We start from the raw sequence: 21841 nt of genomic DNA on the forward strand, positions 1-21841 counted from the left end.
CACATTAAATTCAAGTTGATTAAAACTATGTTCTACACGTCCTGATCTTTTTAAACAAAATAAACTCACCATAAATTAAATGATTCCTGATAGCACCCATTGTTACACTGTTAGGCAATACAATTTTTGTCTTCTTTTACATTTTTCTGTGCCATTCCCTATGGGTGTCTTGCCCATAGTAAGTGGTCAGTAAATATTTGTGGAATAATCAAGTTAATTGTATGGTAAATAAGAATCCAAAGGCTATGAATTGGGGCCTAGAATTAAAGTATAGGTCTTGATGACATTCCTTTAGCATGATAAAACTATGTTTTGGTTTCCCAGTTTCAGAAAGTTAAGGCTGATGGAAAACTAATTATTTAAAGAGTTGTAGTTCTATTTTTTATTAAAAATAAATTCTCCATGTTCACACATTTTTATATAAATACTTTATGAATCAGTTACCTTCCAGTTCTTTGTTTAAAAATAAAAATTACTTATTTGTAATCTATTATTTGAGTAGGTAAACAAATAAACAGAGCATGTTTTTAAAATATAGCCTTTTTGTATAAAGATATGTAAAAACAGACCTTTATATCTTCTTAGTAATTTCTTATCATGTTGCGGAAAATAGCCTATCATTACTGCATAATATAATAATTTTTCTTTTTGTGAAGAGCACTTTTTAATCCTGCAACTTGTATGATAAAATATCACTCATATTTACTAATTTAGGGTTCTAGAATATATCTTACATTTATATATTACTTGTTACAAAAACTCACATTTAGATTACACTTTAGATGTTATCTTTAACACGCTACCTTAATTGAGGTCATCAGCATTCCTACATGATAAACTTGATATTACAATATGAATATTTTATGCTGTAATTTGAAATTCTCTGAGCCATCAATTCATAGGAATTTGTTTATATGCATTAACGTGGGTCAGTGATCTGTGTCTCTCCCTAGCTATTTGTTTATGGGAAGAGAAGGACGATGGATGATAAATAATAACTTTTTTCCCCCACATTTGTTTCCTCACAAAGATTTAGTCATAAATTCAACTGTAAAGCAATTCAGTCAGTTCCCTAAATCAGAAATGAATGGTTGCTTTTGGTATAAAGTTATACGCAGATAATTTAATGACTTGCTCATATATGCTGCTCATTTCTTGTGTAGGAATAAAATCAAGTTGGAAAAAGGAAATAAAATTTCACAATATTGACTATAGTACATGTTGCTTCTTTTTGAAGCCCATAGTCTTCTTTAGCACATTTTTACTAATTTTAGAGGGAGAAATAATTGATAAATTTCTTATTCAATTCAAATGAATAGTCATTGAGATTAATACTGAAGTCTCTGCATCTCTTGATATACTTTAGGTAAGCATAAACCTTATGATTTCTCTTTTTTGTTGAGTGGGTACACAGAAGCTGCTATAATTATGTAGAACCACACCCTTCACATACAACACACATTCTACAGTCCTTAAACAGAGGTTGTTTAAAGCACATAGCACAAATCTGATTTAGACAAGGTAAGGCATTCTCGAGTTATCCAATAGTTTGGGATGACCATGATAAAAACCTGAACCAGATTTATGCACCTAAAATCTGCCTCTGCCTGTCCTTTGCTATTACCACAGGGGATTAGGGATGGGTAAACCCAGCCATGTTTTGGGTTCATCAAACATCTTGAACTACTTTTCCAATGTTCTGGGTTAGGCAAAACCCAAAATGTGTTTTGCCAAGCACATTTTCTCTTAATTCTTAAACCCAGGAGTATTTTAAGGTAAATTTAATCCATATGCTTCTGATTCATTTACACTAAACTCATCAAAATGTTCTATCTTAAGAGCTATCTAATGTGCAAGAAGCTTTTTGAATATTTTATAAGCCTTTTAAAGTCAAATTCATTGGACTTTTACATTCAGATGGGCCAAGAGCAAGTGAACTCAGACCCCAAAACAATCAAGTTTGGTTGCAAAGTCTAAAACATCAAGGTTTGTGATGGTTCTAAACTTGGCTGTGCATAGCTCAATCCTTGGTAAGAATATATATTAACATTATTTTTGCACAATGTAGACTGTTTAACACAATGAATAGTGAATAAAATACAAAATAAGGCATGGAAATATAAAGAAGCCAAGTGACAAATAATTCAAAGCAGACTGAATGTCTGTTCTTTAGCAAGAACCATGCACGGGCTAACATAATGGAGGATGACACTGCATCTGTTTTCATTTTTCTTTCTTTTGGGAAGACTTTCTTCTTTTTGTACTGTATTTGGACTTTTCTACAGTTCTCTTCTATTTCTATCTTTTGGACAGTCACAGAACTTACAGCTAGCATTGTAGCATTAACATTAAATAAAAGAAAATTATGTTTAATATCATAAAAAAGGGCTTGTTTTTGTCATGGAAAAGCTAAAATGGATTACTAACTTTATAACGAACAGGTTGAGATTCACTATGAATTTCACAAATCAAATTCACTATCAAAGCCCCAACTCCTGTAAATTTAGGCTGGATAATACTTACTAAAGTTTGTAATAAATAAGAATCCCATTTGATTATATATAGGTAAATTCATTTTGATCTCTTTTGATTATTTCTATATGATTTAGAAGACCAGACTATATTTAAGATTTGTACATAATGGTAGTTAGGGGCTTAGCTATGTACATAAGAAAACTAAGCAGTAAAGTAGAATAAGAGAAAGTAGAATAAAAAATTGGCATGGAGAAATATTTTATTACATGCTAAAAAGCTAAAATCTTGTTCCTACTTTTCAGTTATGAACATTTCTAAACACTAGAACCAGACATTGAATAAAGTTAAATAAAAATCAATGGGCTTCCCTGGTGGCACAGTGGTTGAGGGTCTGCCTGCCGATACAGGGGACACAGGTTTGTGCCCCGGTCCGGGAAGATCCCACATTCCGCGGAGCGGCTGGGCCCGTGGGCCATGGCGGCTGGGCCTGCGTGTCCGGAGCCTGTGCTCCGCAACGGGAGAGGCCACAACGGTGAGAGGCCAGCATACCGCAAAAAAAAAAAAAAAAAAAAGGAAAAATCAATAATAATTTTAGCATAAGCTTTGCACATAAGAAAAGTTTGTTTTTCCTACTGTTGTCGTCGTCTCAAAAAGCATTTTAGTGGCTTTCCAAATATCTGTTGTAATAAGACACAAATGATAATAAATATCTTTATAATCAGTATCTCAAGCATCCTGTATTCCCTTTCAGCACTTTCTCAGAAATGTTGAGGAGTGACATAAATGAACACATCAATGGAGAGCAGGAGGTAGGAACAAGTATATTGCAGTGAGATTGAAATTCTTTACTAAAATGACACACTTGAACATTTTTTTCCCTTTCTCTATATGCCACATTTTTGTTTAATAATGCCATACTCATGTAATAGTTTTTAAGAGTTAGGGCTTTGGCAGTAGTATATTTTAGTGTTCAACCCTCACCAGCTGGTTAACATTGAAAATTTTAAAATCATTTTTTAACCTCAATTTTCTCCTCTGTAGAATGAGGACAAAAAGCAGGATTCTTAAAATTATTGCAAATGACAATATACATGAAAAGCTTAATATCAAATGAACTTAAGACCATGTGACAAGTGCCAAATAAATAGTACCTGTAAGATGGACAATCTACTTTTTTTTTTTTTTTTTTTTTAACTCTCAGGGATGGATTATCTCCTACCAAAAAAGGTAATGCCTATTCCAATTATGCAAGACTTCTTGCTGTGTCGGCTTGGCTAGGTTACAGTCCCACTTTATTCAACCAAAAACTAACCTAGATGTTTCTATGAAGGTATTTTCTAGATGTGATTAAGATCCATAATCAGTTAGTTGCATTTAGGTAAGAGAAATTATCCTAGATAACCTGAGTGGGTCTGATTCAATCAGTTGAAATGCCTGAAGAGCAGAGCCGATGCTTCCCTGATGAAAAAGAAATTCTGCCTATGGACAGTAGTATTTGACCCTGACCAAGAGTTCCAGCCTGCCTTTCTCGACAGCCTGCCCCGTGGATTTTGGAGGTGCCCAGCCAGTCCCCGCAGCTGCATAAGCCAATTCCTTGCAACAAATCTCTTAAAACAGATCTCCTGTTTCTGCTTCTCTGCTTGAAAGCTGGCTGTTGCATGAATTTATTCAGCAAATACTTACTAAGTGTTTTCTATGTCTCAAATCAAGTATTATTCTAGAAACCAAGGACTCTGTACAGAACAAATTAGATATTTCCCCTGTCATCACTGAACCAACAGAGGATATTTCCTGAGATAAATTATATATAAATATTTAAATTAAAATAATAAAAAGTGCTTTGAAGTAGAAGAGATAGAACATTATTTTAATATTAGCCTTTTTAGTTTCCATATGGAACCATTTAAAATTTTTTCTATTCAATTTAAATCATACTTATATCTTAATTCAGTGAGTTTTTTGTTTCTGTGAATCTAGAGTTTCTATTATTTAAAAGCAAATGTAGATTTTCTTCTAAATGGAAAAAGTGTAAAAATTTAAACTTTCTGAGTTTAATGTATTCAGTGAACAAACATTGATACATTGATTGAGTGCTTCTAGGTACATGAAATTGAGGTGAACAAGGCAGGGAAGTGCCATTTTACCTGCATTAGGATCTAATGTGTTACCCAAGTGATTGTCATTGTCATTTTTTTTATTGTATTGTCATGTAGCTAATATGATGTGCTCATTCATGTGACTACAACATAAAAAACTTATTCTTTCAGTGGGAAATACTTAATCATTAAGTGTCTTTATCAGAATAATTAGAAGATCCTTTAAAAAGTAAAAAGAATTTTCATCATGAAACGTTGAAAATAAGGATTAAAATTTTGAGATTTGGTATGTGTTTCTTATTTAAATCTTGAAGGAATAAACAAACACATCATCAGTAAGCAAATTTGAAGGGGATCCAACCCTTCAAATAGCAAGTGTTACAAATAATTTTTCTATTAAAAACATTATTTTCAATTTCTTCTACACTATTCCAATATCACAGGCAAGTTAGCCTTTAAATCATGTGTGCTTAGATTCACAAAAGTTTATTACAGTTTCTCATTTATAATTTCACAAAGTTTTCCAGAAATTAGCAATTTGATTGGAAAAAAATGAAATGTTTTCCCTTTTCTTTGATTGTCTGTGAACACACAGCTCCTGCCCCTGTGAGCAATCAAGAAGACCATTTTACATGCCTGCTTAAATTTCAAACTGCCAAGCCCTTTAGTGGCTGAGCCCTAGCCTAGAATTTGATCAGATATTAATCAGACTTAAAAAATAAGAGCTGGGAACTTCTCTGGTGGCGCAGTGGTTGAGAGTCCGCCTGCTGATGCAGGTCCTGGTCCGGGAAGATCCCACGTGCCGCGGAGCGGCTGGGCCCGTGAGCCATGGCCGCTGAGCCTGCGCGTCCGGAGCCTGTGGTCTGCAACGGGAGAGGCCACAACAGTGAGAGGCCCCTGTACCGCAAAAAAAAAAAAAAAAATTATAACTTTTTGTAAACATGTTTTTTAATTACCCTGAACAGAAAGGAAATGTAATATGAAAATCTCCAATTTCTCAGACTTTAGTAATTTCGAAGGTTAAAACAGTTGCTATATTGTGAATTTTTTTTTTTTAAAGAAAAAGACATTTGCTATGCAATCAGCAAACGTCAACAGCTTTCTAGGAAGAACATTAAAGGAACAAACTTTTCTAGGATTATTCACGTATAATGAAGCAATTTAACTATCATAGAAATTGGAGCCAATACAATTGGTAATTGATGTCATTAAACTATTGCTTATTGCAGATTTTACCCATAATTGTCATGAATGGGCTGTTGGTGTACCAAGAAATCTTAAAGTTGTTTTTACTTTTACAACTAGTTTTATATTACAGCCATTCAAATATTTATAAAAATTCAAATATTTGTAATTATATATTATAAATTATGAATTAATCTTATCCCTCATATAGACATTCTTAGCTCTTCTTTACTCCACTCTACCCTACAATTAGCTCATTTTCTATTTAAGTCATGATGGAACCTATTGCTTTATTGTATGAACCCTCTGAGCCAAAACACTCTCTCTAATTAGCCTAGTTTCATAGTCTTTTGAAAATGCAAGTACCCACAAATTAATAATGCAGAACTCCTTAGTAATTCTCATGAAAAGGATTTTATGTAAAATTAAGGAAATATAAAAAAGACCAAAGCTCCCAAAACACCTCAATTAAATGCTATGTAGTTTGCAAAGAGCAATTAAAGTGATTCTACATATTACTTTCCTTCAGTTTTTCTTCTTTGTAAACATGTCCGAGTAAAACAAATGTCTACACACAACCAAGCAATAGATCAATATGGAGTGAAGTAAGGAAAAAAATAGTGAAGGAAAATCTGTAAGCAGTTAGAAGACATGGAATTTTGAACCTTAAGCACCATGGTCCATAATGAACAAATCATGCCAGACCATGATGATAGGCCTGTTTGATAGAGTTGCAAAACTAATTGGATGAAGAGGATGGAACTGACGTCATGTATTTGGGCTTCAGTGAAGCATTTGAAACAGTGGATCATGAACTTTTAGTTGCAAATTAATTATAATTGTTTTGGATGAGAACAGAGTCACACGGATTGGGAACTGGCTGAAAGATCATAAACAAAAATAATAAATGGCAATGAATCCAGCTGAGGATAACTGCAGCAGGTTTTCATAATGGTCAAAGTTTTGTAAATCTCTATTTATTTGTTGCTAAAGACTATTTTTCCTCAATAATTTTGAAGTAGAAGTGTTTTCAGAGGTACCCAATATAGTACCCAAAGAAAACAATCAGATCAAAATATGAGTTCATATGAATCAATGTCTAATTTAGAATTTATGTTTGACTTAGGTTGACTTTTGAAAATGTTATATAAAAAAGTAGGAGTGCACAATATTCAGGCAATAACTAGTATCAATAGAACAGAATATTTTAAATATTTTGGGTGTTATTAACTATGTCTTACCCCCTTAGTAAAATAAGTTCAGTAGCATCTCTATTAGAAATGTATCAAAGAAAAAAACTAATCTTTTAATTTTTATAAATAATGCCTGTGATTTCTCTATACTTGTTTAAATTAAATGGATTTTTATAGTAATAGGAGAACAGCATAACAAATTTAAAACATAATACACACAATGCAGATTATTTTTTAGGTTTTTTTTAAAATTCACAATACAAATTTTTAAGACTGCTAGGAGACTATCAGAAAATAACACTGAAAGTTAGATTCTTTTATGAAAGAAGGAAATTATATATAGATTTTTTTTTTAACACCCAAATCTCTTTTATTGGAGGGAGATGGGGGGAACAGGAGTGGGGGAAGGTTCTCCAACTACACAGCTTGTTCATTGGCGCTGCTTTCTGAGTCCTGCGGCTTCATCACACAGAGCAGGCAGCTCAAGTGGGCTGGAGAAAGGCTCAATGCACAGGGCTTCAAATGCTTCATCTGCCTGGAAGGCTAGCTCCACAGTGGCTGCAGCCTGAGGCCTTGCTCTCTGGCTGGTGAAGCTACACTCACCCAATGTCCTCCCGTGGTCCAGAAGTTGGTCGTCCTTGTACAGCTGCTACTCTTCCAGCGGCCGCTTGAGCTTGATCACGTTGCTCTGCTCCTTGACATCTGTGAAGATGGTGGTCTTGTGGCAATGGATCATGAAGAACACCTCCATGGCAGCAGAAGCCTCTCCCCGAGATTTATGATGAAATATGACAGAACAGCTTTTCCAAACTGTGGGCTATGAGATAATTTTAGAAGTTATGCAATAACATTTTAAATTGTATGCATTTACCTATATTAGGGGAAAAAGGGATTAAATGACATAAATATTACTTAAAATATATTTGAATTCAAACAAGTACGTTATCTCAAGAAAAATATTCAGGGCTTCCCTGGAGGCGCAGTGGTTGAGAGTCCGCCTGCCGATGCAGGGGACACGGGTTCGTGTCCCGGTCCAGGAAGATCCCACAGGCCATGGAGCGGCTGGGCCCATGAGCCATGGCCGCTGAGCCTGCTCGTCTGGAGGCTGTGCTCCGCAACGGGAGAGGCCACATCAGTGAGAGACCCGCGTACCGCAAAAAAAAAAAAAAAGAAAGAAAAAAAGAAAAATATTCAGTGAAACATTGTACAGTAGTATAAAATATGCCAAAATTCAGGTAATTGGTACACAGAAGACTAATGTTTGGGAAATGTTGCATTTAAAAAGCCAATATTGTCTTACCCATTGAACCACGATAGGTTTAATTACATGAAAGGGTAATGTATTGAGACCGATAGTGGCAAGATTCTCAAGGAAAAATAAGATTAAAATGTTAAACAAATAAACAAAAATAAGTTTCATAACATTCTATATAATCCCCAAATTTCCCAGCTCCAGCAGACAGCTCATTTAATTAAACAATATTCCATTAAATTTTTAGCATCACAGCAAATGAACCTGAAGATTTTACTAAGATTTAACCTACTGAAGTGATAAATTCTGACTTTTTTACCCCTTCCAATTTGTAAACATCAATAGAATGAAATAAAAGTGCATTAAACTTAGAATAGAAAAAAAAAATTATTGTCACCATTAGGTTTACTTTAAAAGAAAAGAGTACATTTGCTGCTTGTAACTGAACTCTTAGTTGAAGGAAAATTACTGCTCTAAGATTATATCACCACTTATTTTTATTTATAAAACCTAGAAAGACAGAGGCACAAGAGAGCTAGAGTAAAATACACACATTGAGGAAAAGGCAAATTTTAAAATATTTTACCCAAGTAGAAGCAGTGGAAACTTTTGGTTTGCACAACAGCCTCCCAAGGGTAAAGGTGGGATTTACATCACTGGTTGTACTTAAAATTCACCCTGAAGAGCACTGAGGCCAACATTTAAGAGAATTCTCACAGGAGAGGTTAGATGACCTGTCACGGCTTTCCATTTCATATTTATATGATTTTGTTGTCCTAATAATTATTCTTTTGGAAAACAATTTGCTGGCAACTTAAGGTTTTAGTTTTATCCTTGGGAGTTGTCTGGCTGTGTTCAGCTAGAGTTCAGCTGTCATGTCTAAAATGGCGAAGTTAGGAAAAGGCACACCATGGATCCCAGGCTTTTCGTGAGCGTTTCTGCTTACAGAGGCAGTGTTAATAATTCTCAGCTTCTGGGAGGCTTCCGGGAAGATGGCGGAAGAGTAAGACACGGAGATCACCTTCCTCCCCACAGATACACCAGAAATATATCTACACGTGGAACAACTCCTACGGAACACCTACTGAACGCTGGCAGAAGACCTCAGACCTCCCAAAAGGCAAGAAACTCCCCACGTACCTGGGTAGGGCTAAATAAAAAAGAAAAAACAGACACAAAAGGATAGGGACGGGACCTGCACCAGTGGGAGGGAGCTGTGAAGGAGGAAAGGTTTCCACACACTAGGAAGCCCCTTCGCGGGCGGAGACTGCGGGTGGCGGCGGGCAGAAGCGTCGGAGCCGTGGAGGAGAGCGCAGCCACAGGGGCGCGGAGGGCAAAGCGGAGAGATTCCCGCACAGAGGATCAGGGGCAACCGGCACTCACCAGCCCGAGAGGCTTGTCTGCTCACCCGCCGGGGCGGGCGGGGCTGGAAGCTGTGGCTGGGGCTTCAGTCGGAGTGCAGGGAGAGGACTGGGGTTGGCGGCGTGAACACAGCCTGCAGGGGGTTAGTGCGCCACGGCTAGCCGGGAGGGAGTCCGGGGAAAAGTCTGGACCTGCCGAAGAGGCATGAGACTTTTTCTTGTCTTTTTGTTTCCTGGTGCGCAAGGAGAGGGGATTAAGAGCACTGCTTAAAGGAGCTTCAGAGACGGGCGCGACCACTAAAAGCGCGGACACCAGAGACACGCATGAGACGCTAAGGCTGCTGCTGCCACCACCAAGAAGCCTGTGTGCGAACACAGGTCACTATCTACACCCCCCTTCCGGGGAGCCTGTGCAGCCTGCCACTACCAGGGTCCCGGGATCCAGGGACAACTCCCCCGGGAGAACGCACAGTGCACCTCAGGCTTCTGCAACGTCACACCGGCCTCTGTCGACACAGGCTCGCCCCGCACTCCGTGCCCCTCCCTTCCCCCTGGCCTGAGTGAGCCAGAGCCCTCGAATCAGCGGCTCCTTTAACCCCTTCCTGTCTGAGCGAAGAACAGACGCCCTCCGGCGACCTACACCCAGAGGTGGGGCCAAATCCAAAGCTGAGCCCCTTGGAGCTGTGAGAACAAAGAAGAGAAAGGGAAATCTCTCCCAGCAGCCTCAGAAGCAGCGGATTAAAGCTCCACAATCAACTTGATGTACCCTGCATCTGTGGAATACATGAATAGACAACGAATCATCCCAAATAAAGGAGGTGGACTTTGAGAGCAAGATTTATGATTTTTTTCCCCTTTTTCCTCTTTTTGTGAGTGTGTATGGCTATGCTTCTGTGTGAGATTTTGTCTGTATAGCTTTGCTTCCACTATTTGTCCTAGGGTTCTATTCGCCTGTTTTTTTTGTTTTTTTGTTTAATTTATTTCTTATTTTTAATAATTATTTTCTATTTTAATAACTTTATTTTATTTTATTTTATCTTCTTTCTTTCTTTCCTTCCTTCCCTCCTTTAGACAACGAATCATAACAAATTGAGGAGGTGGACTTTGAGAGCAAGATTTATGATTTTTTTCCCTTTTTCCTCTTTTTGTGAGTGTGTATAGGTATGCTTCTGTGTGAGATTTTGTCTGTATAGCTTTGCTTCCACCATTTGTCCTAGGGTTCTATCTGTCCGTTTTTTGTTGTTGTTGTTATTTTGTTTTTTAAATTTTTTTTCTTTTTTTCTCTTAATAATTATTTTTTTATTTTAATAACTTTAGTATATTTTATCGTACTTTATTTTATTTTACTTTATCTTCTTTCTTTCTTTTTTCCTTCCCTCATTCCTTCCTTCCTTCCTTCCTTCCTTCCTCCCTCCCTCCCTCCCTTCTTTCTTTCTTTCTACTTCTACTAATTCTTTCTTTTACTTTTTCTCCCTTTTATTCTGAGCTGTGTGGATGAAAGACTCTTGTTGCTGCAACCAGGAGTCAGTGCTGTGCCTCTGAGGTGGGAGAGCCAACTTCAGGGCACTGGTCCACAAGAGACTTCCCAGCTCCACATAATATCAAATGGCGAATATCTCCCAGAGATCTCCATCTCAACACCAGCCCCCAGCTTCACTCAACGACCAGCAAGCTACACTGCTGGGCACCCTATGCCAAAGAACTAGCAAGACAGTAACACAACCCCACCCATTAGCAGAGAGGCTGCCTAAAATCATAATAAGTCCACAGACACCCCAAAACACACCACCAGATGTGGACCTACCCACCAGAAAGACAAGATACAGCCTCATCCATCAGAACACAGGCCCTAGTCCCCTGCACCAGGAAGCCTACACAACCCACTGAACCAACTTTAGCCACTGGGAACAGACACCAAAAACAACGGGAATGACGAACCTGCAGCCTGCAAAAAGGAAACCCCAAGCACAGTAAGATAAGCAAAATGAGAAGACAGAAAAACACACAGCAGATGAAGGAGCAAGATAAAATCCCACCAGACCTAACAAATGAAGAGGAAATAGGCAGTCTACCTGAAAAAGAATTCAGCATAATTATAGTAAAGATGATCCAAAATCTTGGAAATAGAATAAACAAAATGCAAGAAACATTTAACAAGGACCTAGAAGAACTAAAGATGAAACAAACAACGATGAACAACACAATAAATGAAATTAAAAATACTCTAGATGGGATCAATAGCAGAATAACTGAGGCAGAAGAACAGATAAGTGACCTGGAAGATAAAATAGTGGAAATAAGTACTGCAGAGCAGAATAAAGAAAAAAGAATGAAAGAACTGAGGACAGTCTCAGAGACCTCTGGGACAACATTAGACGCACCAACATTCGAATTATAGGGGTTCCAGAAAAAGAAGAGAAAAAGAAAGGGACTGAGAAAATATTTGAAGAGATTATAGTTGAAAACTTCCCTAATATGGGAAAGGAAATAGTTACTCAAGTCCAGGAAGCACAGAGAGTCCTATACAGGATAAATTCAAGGAGAAATACACCAAGACAAATATTAATCAAACTGTCAAAAACTAAATACAAAGAAAGCATATTAAAAGCAGCAAGGGAAAAACAACAAATAACACACAAGGGAATCCCCATAAGGGTACCAGCTGATCTCTCAGCAGAAACTCTGCAAGCCAGAAGGGACTGGCAGGACATATTTAAAGTGATGAAGGAGAAAAACCTGCAACCAAGATTACCCTACCCAGCAAGAATCTCATTCAGATTTGATGGAGAAGTTAAAACCTTTACAGACAAGCAAAAGCTGAGAGAGTTCAGCACCACCAAACCACCTTTACAACAAATGCTAAAGGAACTTCTCTAGGCAAGAAACACAAGAGAAGGAAAAGACCTACAATAGCGAACCCAAAGTAATTAAGAAAATGGGAATAGGAACATACATATCGATAATTACCTTAAATGTAAATGGACTAAATGCTCCCATCAAAAGACACAGATTGGCTGAATGGATACAAAAACAAGACCCATATATTTGCTGTCTACAAGAGACCCACTTCAGACCTACAGACACACACAGACTGAAAGGGAGGGGATGGAAAAACATAGTTCATGCAAATGGAAACCAAAAGAAAGCTGGAGTAGCAATTCTCATATCAGAAAAAATAGACTTTAAAATAAAGACTATTAGAAGAGACAAAGAAGGACACTACATAATGATCAAGGGATCGATCCAAGAAGAAGATATAACAATTGTAAATATTTATGCACCCAACATAGGAGCACCTCAATACATAAGGCAAATACTAACAGCCATAAAAGGGGAAATCGACAGTAACACATTCACAGTAGGGAACTTTAACACCCCACTTTCACCAATGGACAGATCATCCAAAATGAAACTAAATAAGAAAACACAAGCTTTAAATGACACATTAAACAAGATGGACTCAATTGATATTTATAGGACATTCCTTCCAGAAACAACAGAATACACATTGTTCTCAAGTGCTCGTGGAACATTCTCCAGGATAGATCATATCTTGGGTCACAAATCAAGCCTTGGTAAATTTAAGAAAAGTGAAATTGTATCAAGTATCTTTTCCGACCACAACGCTATGAGACTAGATATCAATTACAGGAAAAGATCTGTTAAAAATACAAACACATGGAGGCTAAACAATACACTACTTAATAACGAAGTGATCACTGAAGAAATCAAAGAGGAAATAAAGAAATACCTAGAAACAAATGACAATGGAGACACGATGACCCAAAATCTATGGGATGCAGCAAAAGCAGTTCTAAGAGGGAAGTTTATAGCAATACAATCCTATCTTAAGAAACAGGAAACATCTCGAATAAACAACCTAACCTTGCACCTAAAGCAATTAGAGAAAGAAGAACAAAAAGACCCCAAAGTTAGCAGAAGGAAAGAAATCATAAAAATCAGATCAGAAATAAATGAAAAAGAAATGAAGGAAACGATAACAAAGATCAATAAAACTAAAAGCTGGTTCTTTGAGAAGATAAACAAAATTGATAAACCATTAGCCAGACTCATCAAGAAAAACAGGGAGAAGACTCAAATCAATAGAAGTAGAAACGAAAAGGGTGAAGTAACAACTGACACTGCAGAAATACAAAAGATCAGGAGAGATTACTACAAGCAACTCTATGCCAATAAAATGGACAACCTGGAAGAAATGGACAAATTCTTAGAAATGCACAACCTGCCAAGACTGAATCAGGAAGAAATAGAAAATATGAACAGACCAATCACAAGCACTGAAATTGAAACTGTGATTAAAAATCTTCCAACAAACAAAAGCCCAGGACCAGATGGCTTCACAGGCGAATTCTATCAAACATTTAGAGAAGAGCTAACATCTGTCCTTCTCAAACTCTTTGAAAATATAGCAGAGGAAGGAACACTCCCAAACTCATTCTATGAGGCCACCATCACCCTGATACCAAAACCAGACAAGGATGTCACAAAGAAAGAAAACTACAGGCCAATATCACTGATGAACATAGATGCAAAAATCCTCAACAAAATACTAGCAAACAGAATCCAACAGCACATTAAAAGGATCATACACCATGATCAAGTGGGGTTTATTCCAGGAATGCAAGGATTCTTCAATATACGCAAATCTATCAATGTGATTAACCATATTAACAAATTGAAGGAGAAAAACCATATGATCATCTCAATAGATGCAGAGAAAGCTTTTGACAAAATTCAACACCCATTTATGATAAAAACCCTGCAGAAAGTAGGTGTAGAGGGAACTTTCCTCAATATAATAAAGGCCGTATATGACAAGCCCACAGCCAACATCATCCTCAATGGCGAAAAACTGAAAGCATTTCCACTAAGGTCAGGAACAAGACAAGGTTGCCCACTCTCACCACTCTTATTCAACATAGTTTTGGAAGTTTTAGCCACAGCAATCAGAGAAGAAAAGGAAATAAAAGGAATCCAAATCGGAAAAGAAGAAGTAAAGCTGTCACTGTTTGCAGATGACATGATACTATACATAGAGAATCCTAAAGATGCTACCAGAAAACTACTAGAGCTAATCAATGAATTTGGTAAAGTAGCAGGATACAAAATTAATGCACAGAAATCTCTGGCATTCCTATATACTAATGATGAAAAATCTGAAAGTGAAATCAAGAAAACACTCCCATTTACCATTGCAACAAAAAGAATAAAATATCTAGGAATAAACCTACCTAAGGAGACAAAAGACCTGTATGCAGAAAATTATAAGACACTGATGAAAGAAATTAAAATGATACAAATAGATGGAGAGATATGTCATGTTCTTGGATTGGAAGAATCAACATTGTGAAAATGACTCTACTACCCAAAGCAATCTACAGATTCAATGCAATCCCAATCAAACTACCACTGGCATTTTTCACAGAACTAGAACAAAAAAATTTCACAATTTGTATGGAAACACAAAAGACCCCTAATAGCCAAAGCAATCTTGAGAACGAAAAACGGAGCTGGAGGAATCAGGCTCCCTGACTTCAGACTATACTACAAAGCTACAGTAATCAAGACAGTATGGTACTGGCACAAAAACAGAAAGATAGATCAATGGAACAGGATAGAAAGCCCAGAGATAAACCCACGCACATATGGTCACCTTATCTTTGATAAAGGAGGCAGGAATGTACAGTGGAGAAAGGACAGCCTCTTCAATAAGTGGTGCTGGGAAAACTGGACAGGTACATGTAAAAGTATGAGATTAGATCACTCCCTAACACCATACACAAAAATAAGCTCAAAATGGATTAAAGACCTAAATGTAAGGCCAGAAACTATCAAACTCTTAGAGGAAAACATAGGCAGAACACTCTATGACATAAATCACAGCAAGATCCTTTTTGACCCACCTCCTAGAGGAATGTAAATAAAAACAAAAATAAAGAAATGAGACCTAATGAAACTTCAAAGCTTTTGCATAGCAAAGGAACTCATAAACAAGACCAAAAGACAACCCTCAGAATGGGAGAAAATATTTGCAAATGAAGCAACTGACAAAGGATTAATCTCCAAAATTTATAGGCAGCTCATGTAGTCCATAACAAAAAACAAACAATCCAATCCAAAAATGGGCAGAAGATCTAAATAGACATTTCTCCAAAGAAGAGATATACAGACTGCCAACAAACACATGAAAGAATGCTCAACATCATTAATCATTAGAGAAATGCAAATCAAAACTACAATGAGATATCATCTCACACCAGTCAGAATGGCCATCATCAAAAAATCTAGAAACAATAAATGCTGGAGAGGGTGTGGAGAAAAGGGAACACTCTTGCACTGCTGGTGGGAATGTGAATTGGTTCAGCCACTATGGAGAACAGTATGGAGGTTCCTTAAAAAACTACAAATAGAACTACCATATGACCCAGCAATCCCACTACTAGGTATATACCCTGAGGAAACCAGAATTCAGAAAGAGTCATGTACCAAAATGTTCATTGCAGCTCTATTTACAATAGCCCGGAGATGGAAACAACCTAAGTGCCCGTCGTCGGATGAATGGATAAAGAAGATGTGGCACATATATACAATGGAATATTACTCAGCCATAAAAAGAAACGAAATTGAGCTTATTTGTAATAGGTGGATGGACGTAGAGTCTCATACAGAGTGAAGTAAGTCAGAAAGAGAAAGGCAAATAATGTATGCTAACACATATAAATGGAATTTAAGAAAAAAAAAATGTCATGAAGAGCCTAGGGGTAAGACAGGAATAAAGACGCAGATATACTAGAGAATGGACTTGAGGATATGGGGAGGGGCAAGGGTAAGCTGTGACAAAGCGAGAGAGAGGCATGGACATATATACACTACCAAAGGTAAGGTAGATAGCTAGTGGGAAGCAGCAGGATAGCTCAGGGACATCAGCTCGGTGCTTTGTGACTGCCTGGAGGGGTGGGATATGGAGGGTGGGAGGGAGGGAGACGCAAGAGGGAAGAGTTATGGGAACATATGTATATGTATAACTGATTCACTTTGTTATAAAGCAGAAACTAACACACCATTGTAAAGCAATTATACTCCAATAAAGATGTAAAAAAAAAATAATAATATTAATTCTCAGCTTTTGGAAATGAATAATAAGCACTACATTTTACCTTACAGATGGAATTATAATAATGACATTAACTCTATCTACAAATATCTCCTACTTCACCATAATTCTTGGTTTGAATGAGGTCATGACCCTTGTGTTATCATATTTTTGCTTGAAACATTAGCATTTACTTATTGATTCATTAATTCTTCCATTTAGGAAATATTTCCAGTGTCTACTCTGGTAGTTGTGCTGGATATTGAAAACACAGTAATAAAAAAATACACATTCTTGATGCCACCAGAGGGCATAATCAGGCAAATGAGTAATTATAATAAAAGTAGTAAGTGTGCTGATTAGAAAGTAACAGATGTTTTGGGACTATATTGGTGGGACACCCAGCTCAGCCATCATGTTGATCTCAGGGGTGATGATAAAAAGTATCTCAGAGTAAATAATATATATGTGTGATGTGTGTGTGTGTGTATATATATATATATATATATATATATATATATATACATATAGCATATATGAACATATACATAATACACATATATGTTATGTATATTATATAACTATGCTATATACACTAGGCAAAGAGTACAGCTTGTCTGGAGGCTCCAAGGTAAGACAGTAGGAAATGTTTAAGGAGACAAAAGATGTTTAATATGCTACAGAGTAGAGTTTGAGAGGAAAATGATAAAAGATGAGGCTAGAAGGACTCCAAATGTTGCCTACTGTACAACTCCAGGGGCCCCATTCACGTGGACTGCATCACCCAGGTGAAAGAGGTAGTGATTTTAGTTAGGCTAGAAACAGTGAGGATGGCAAGAAGTAAAATGAGCCAAGAAGTATTTAGGAGGCAAATTAAACAAGACTTAATGATTGGATATGGAGAACTAAAGAAAAGGAGAGAAGATATTTTGCTTTATCAATTGAGGTGTAGATGGTACTGCCTTTAACTAAGATGAGAAACATTGAAGGAAAAATCGATGTCAGGTAAAAAAGCTTTCTTAAGGTCGTTTGAACTTGTTGACTTTGAGGTATGCCTGGGAACTCTAAATGGGTATTTCTTGCAGGCGTTGGATATGCAGATTTGCAATTCAGAAGAGGAATCTAGATTAGGTACATGTTTTGAATAGATGATAATTGAAACCATAGGAATTAGAAAAAATTGAGGGGAAGATTTGTCTCTTTTGTGATTTTAGATAGGATTATAGCTATATAATTCTAGATTTATAATAATTATTGAAGGATATTTACAGGAGAAGATTTTATAATTTACTTTCATAATCCACATTTTAGCTTAACATCCATGCAATTTATTGACTCAATTTTCCAAAATAGTATAGAAATATAGACACTACAAATAAGCAGAGGAAACCAGCCAGTTTTTGTTGTATATATTTATAGTTTTTGCAATGGAGATGTAATTATTTTTATAATCAGAGACAAGTAGACGCTATTGAATGTCTTTCTAAATTATTTAGGGGAATAGATAATAATTGGCTCATTGCTTTTTTTTTTTTTTTTTTTGCGGTACGCGGGCCTCTCTGTGTTGTGGCCTCTCCCATTGTGGAGCACAGGCTCCGGACGCACAGGCTCAGCGGCCATGGTTCAGGGGCCCAGCTGCCCCGCGATATGTGGGATCTTCCCAGACCGGGGCACGAACCTCTGTCCCCTGCATTGGCAGGCAGTGTTGTGGCCTCTCCCGCTGCGGAGCACAGGCTCCGGACGCGCAGGCCCAGCGGCCATGGCTCACGGGCCCAGCCGCTCCGCGGCATGCGGGATCCTCCCGGACCGGGGCACGAACCCGCATCCCCTGCATCGGCAGGCGGACTCTCAACCACTGCGCCACCGGGGAAGCCCAATTGGCTCATTTCTGATAGCTGAAACACTCTTTGTTTTTAAGAAATTAAATGAAAACATGAGTAAAAATATGGAAATCCTTAATTTATTTAATAAAAATATTGGTATGGCCCTTAAACACTTAGTTGGACAGCTGAAAATATTGATATGGGTTTCTATTCTTCTTTATCAGCTTACCCTATTGTGGAGATAAGAATGAATAATAAAGTACCACACTACTGAGAGAAGGAAGAAAAGCAAAGAAGCCATAATTAAGAAGGAGGCTATTTGTATTCCGGGTAAGTGACAATTATTTGCCTATAATTAATGTTCTTTTTGGTACCTTACAAAAATGTGAAGTAAGAATGATACATTCTTACTAGATACATTTTTCTTTATAACATAGATTGCTATGAACAATATAACACAGTCCTGTGTATTGTTCTGAATTTGAAGATGATGATTTATTTTTGATCACTGGCATGTGGCTGTGTATACAGAAATCCAAAACAAGTGAAGCAATCAGTCCATCAATTGGTTATTTTGTTTACATGAAATCAAAAGAGTTAGCTTGACTGATTCCCCCCTCCTTGGATGTTTGGGCATTAAATATGTAACCCAGATGTCAGCTGGGGCCACCTTGTCTTCGTTGAGATCTAGATAATATTGCCTTGAATCTTGATACCCACCTTGTGGAAGGAGGAAACACTTTTCAAATGTCAGTGAAATCCAGGTAGCTTGAGTTCTTAATGGTTACTCTTCCTCCAGCCTGTGTCTAGGTTTCTATGTTTCCTGTCCCTTTTATCCACCAGATCATTCCAGTTTTACACTCTGAACTATTTTTTTTTTCCGCAAAACAAAAATGTAGCCCATGCAAAATGAAACATTCATGAGTGCAGAGAACTTTTTGGAAGATTGGGACAAGGGGATTAAGAGGGCAAAGCATTTACACTGCTGTAAGAAGAATGACTCTACATTTAGTATAAGGTTACCCTGATCCCCTCAGTTACCTTTCTTGATGGAAACTTCCATCAGTCCTTCAGCCCCTCTGGAAGTGTGCTCTGGAATAAATTTGTGAATTTATCTATACATCCCAAGATTTAAGTAATAGTATTGTTTATAATAGCAAAAATTGGAAACAAAGTTTTTATATAAGAGCCTAATTAAATCGATTAGGATAATCCATACAGTGTGACATTGAGCTGTCATTTAAAAATAATGAAAATATGTACACCCTTGAATGGAAGAGTTTCCAAGTGATATTATGAAGTAAAAAAATCAGGGTGCAAAATGATGTCTGTGGCATGTTTCTATTTTTGGCAGTAAATAAATATATTTTGAACTGGAAGAATACACCAAAATTATAATAGCATTTCCTTTTAGGGAGAGGTACTGGGTTAGTGGGAACGACTATTCCTTTCATTTTTGTACTTCAGTACTGTTTAATTAAATTCAATTTAAAGAAGGTTATGTTAAATTAATTAATAGTGGATTGATTTAAATAAATCCTTTTATTATTTCGTTTAGAATAGCTGAGTCACTCCTATATGGTTATGAGAAAAAGAGCTGCTATTAGAATAAAATGTAAAGTTCTTTACACCCTAAGTCCTGGACACCCTGGCCTTCCTGGTGCCTCGCCAACTTGCCACATCTGTTCCCAAACCAGATCCCTTGCACTTGCTCTTCCCTCTGCTTCCAATTCTCTTTATCTGCTGCATCACCTCATTCGGGTCTTGATTCAAATGTCACCTCTTCAAAGATGCCTTCTGTGACCATCCTATCCATCCTAAGTCCCCTAACCTACCTAGTTATTCTCTGCCTTGTCCTATTTGCTTCATGGCACTTATCACTCCCTGAAATTAAGAACGTGTGTGTGTCTCTGTGTGTGTCTCCCCCAGTAGAACATTAACTTTATGAGATCAATGGCTTTATCTGTTTTGTTTGTTGCTATAACTTCAATGCCTGATAGTAAGCACTCAATGAACGCATGAGTGAATGAATGAAGGAATGAATAAGTTAAGGGGTCCACATGTGCCCCCTGGGTCTTATCTTCTATAATCCAGGAGTTTATCGAGAATAGTTTCTTTCCTAAGAGGGACTCATGTGTCAACTCTTAAATATTACACTTATTTTGTTTTGAGTATTTATCAATTTATACCATGTAATTTAACAGGATTCAAGAATTGGAGCAAGTTTTGATAAACTTGCTAGAATAAATACAAGCATAATTCTAAAAAATTGAACCATCACTAGGTGCTCTACATATGTATTATTTTAGTTAATCCTCCCAATAATGAGATGAGATGGCCCCTATTATGATATTTATCGTATTATAGCTGATTCCAGATTCTCAGAGGACTCATATTCTCACAAATCACTATAGATTTCCTTGATTGAATAGGGCATGTTTTATGAATTTTTCCCATGGCAGGAAAGAAAATGACAAGATCTACTAAATTTTTGAGCAGAATAGTAAGATATGGTCAATTGAATTATAGATGCATACTCAAGAGGTAATGGTTCTGTTTTTCTCAACACATCTACATACATTTCATAGAATTATAAAAATAAACCAATTTCAATGTGTTGAAATTCTGTTGTTGGTGATTCCAGTGTTTGAGAATAGTTTATAGCCGTGGAACAGATGGAAAAAACATTTTTAAGGAACACTTATGGAGCTGAATGCTCCAGGTAAGACTGCTAGCCTCTCCGTCTTTCCCCAGTCAATGACACTGCTAGTCTCACCACTTGAACTGCAGCCAGGAACAAAATTCAATAAATAATGCATAATTAGAATCAAATAGCCACCTTGTCCTCAGAATAAACTGCATTATGTCTTTCATCCCTTTTCTCCCTCAGTGACCCCCAGAAATCCAAGCCTCCAAGGCCTTCTACCATCATACAGAGTCTTAGCTTTCTGTATTCTCTAACCTGACCAAATTAGATCATCCCAGGCATTGGTGTCTCTATTTGTATTGACGTAGATCTTCCTTCTTAGAGCATGAATGTCTTTTGCCTCAGTCATGCTAGAAACCAATACTATTTTCTTAAACGTGAGTTCCACCCTATTCTCATCCAACCATTGCTGAGAATAATCAAGATAGAATGTACTAAGCAAAGAATGGGGAAGGTGAGTCCATTATGAGACGTCTGCTAAGGGGAGAAGAGAGTTTATTGCAGAGAATAGTAGAAATATAGAATTAGATACAGTAGGCCTGTATTAAAAACCAATTTTCTTTAAGTAGTTTGGACTGTATTTTCAAGATAACTTTTTTTTTTTTTTTTTTTTTTTTTTTTTTTTTTTTTTGTTT

The 21841-nt window shown here is 37.0% G+C and overlaps 1 pseudogene; it reads right to left on the reverse strand.

Annotated features, from left to right (window-relative positions):
* Positions 1-7366: 7366 nt before the first annotated feature.
* Positions 7367-7700, reverse strand: LOC103091185 (transcription elongation factor B polypeptide 2 pseudogene; annotated as a pseudogene).
* Positions 7701-21841: the final 14141 nt, after the last annotated feature.

This window comes from Lipotes vexillifer, unplaced genomic scaffold (genome assembly GCF_000442215.2).
Source record: "Lipotes vexillifer unplaced genomic scaffold, Lipotes_vexillifer_v1.1 scaffold96, whole genome shotgun sequence".
Taxonomy (NCBI): Eukaryota; Metazoa; Chordata; class Mammalia; order Artiodactyla; family Lipotidae; genus Lipotes; species Lipotes vexillifer.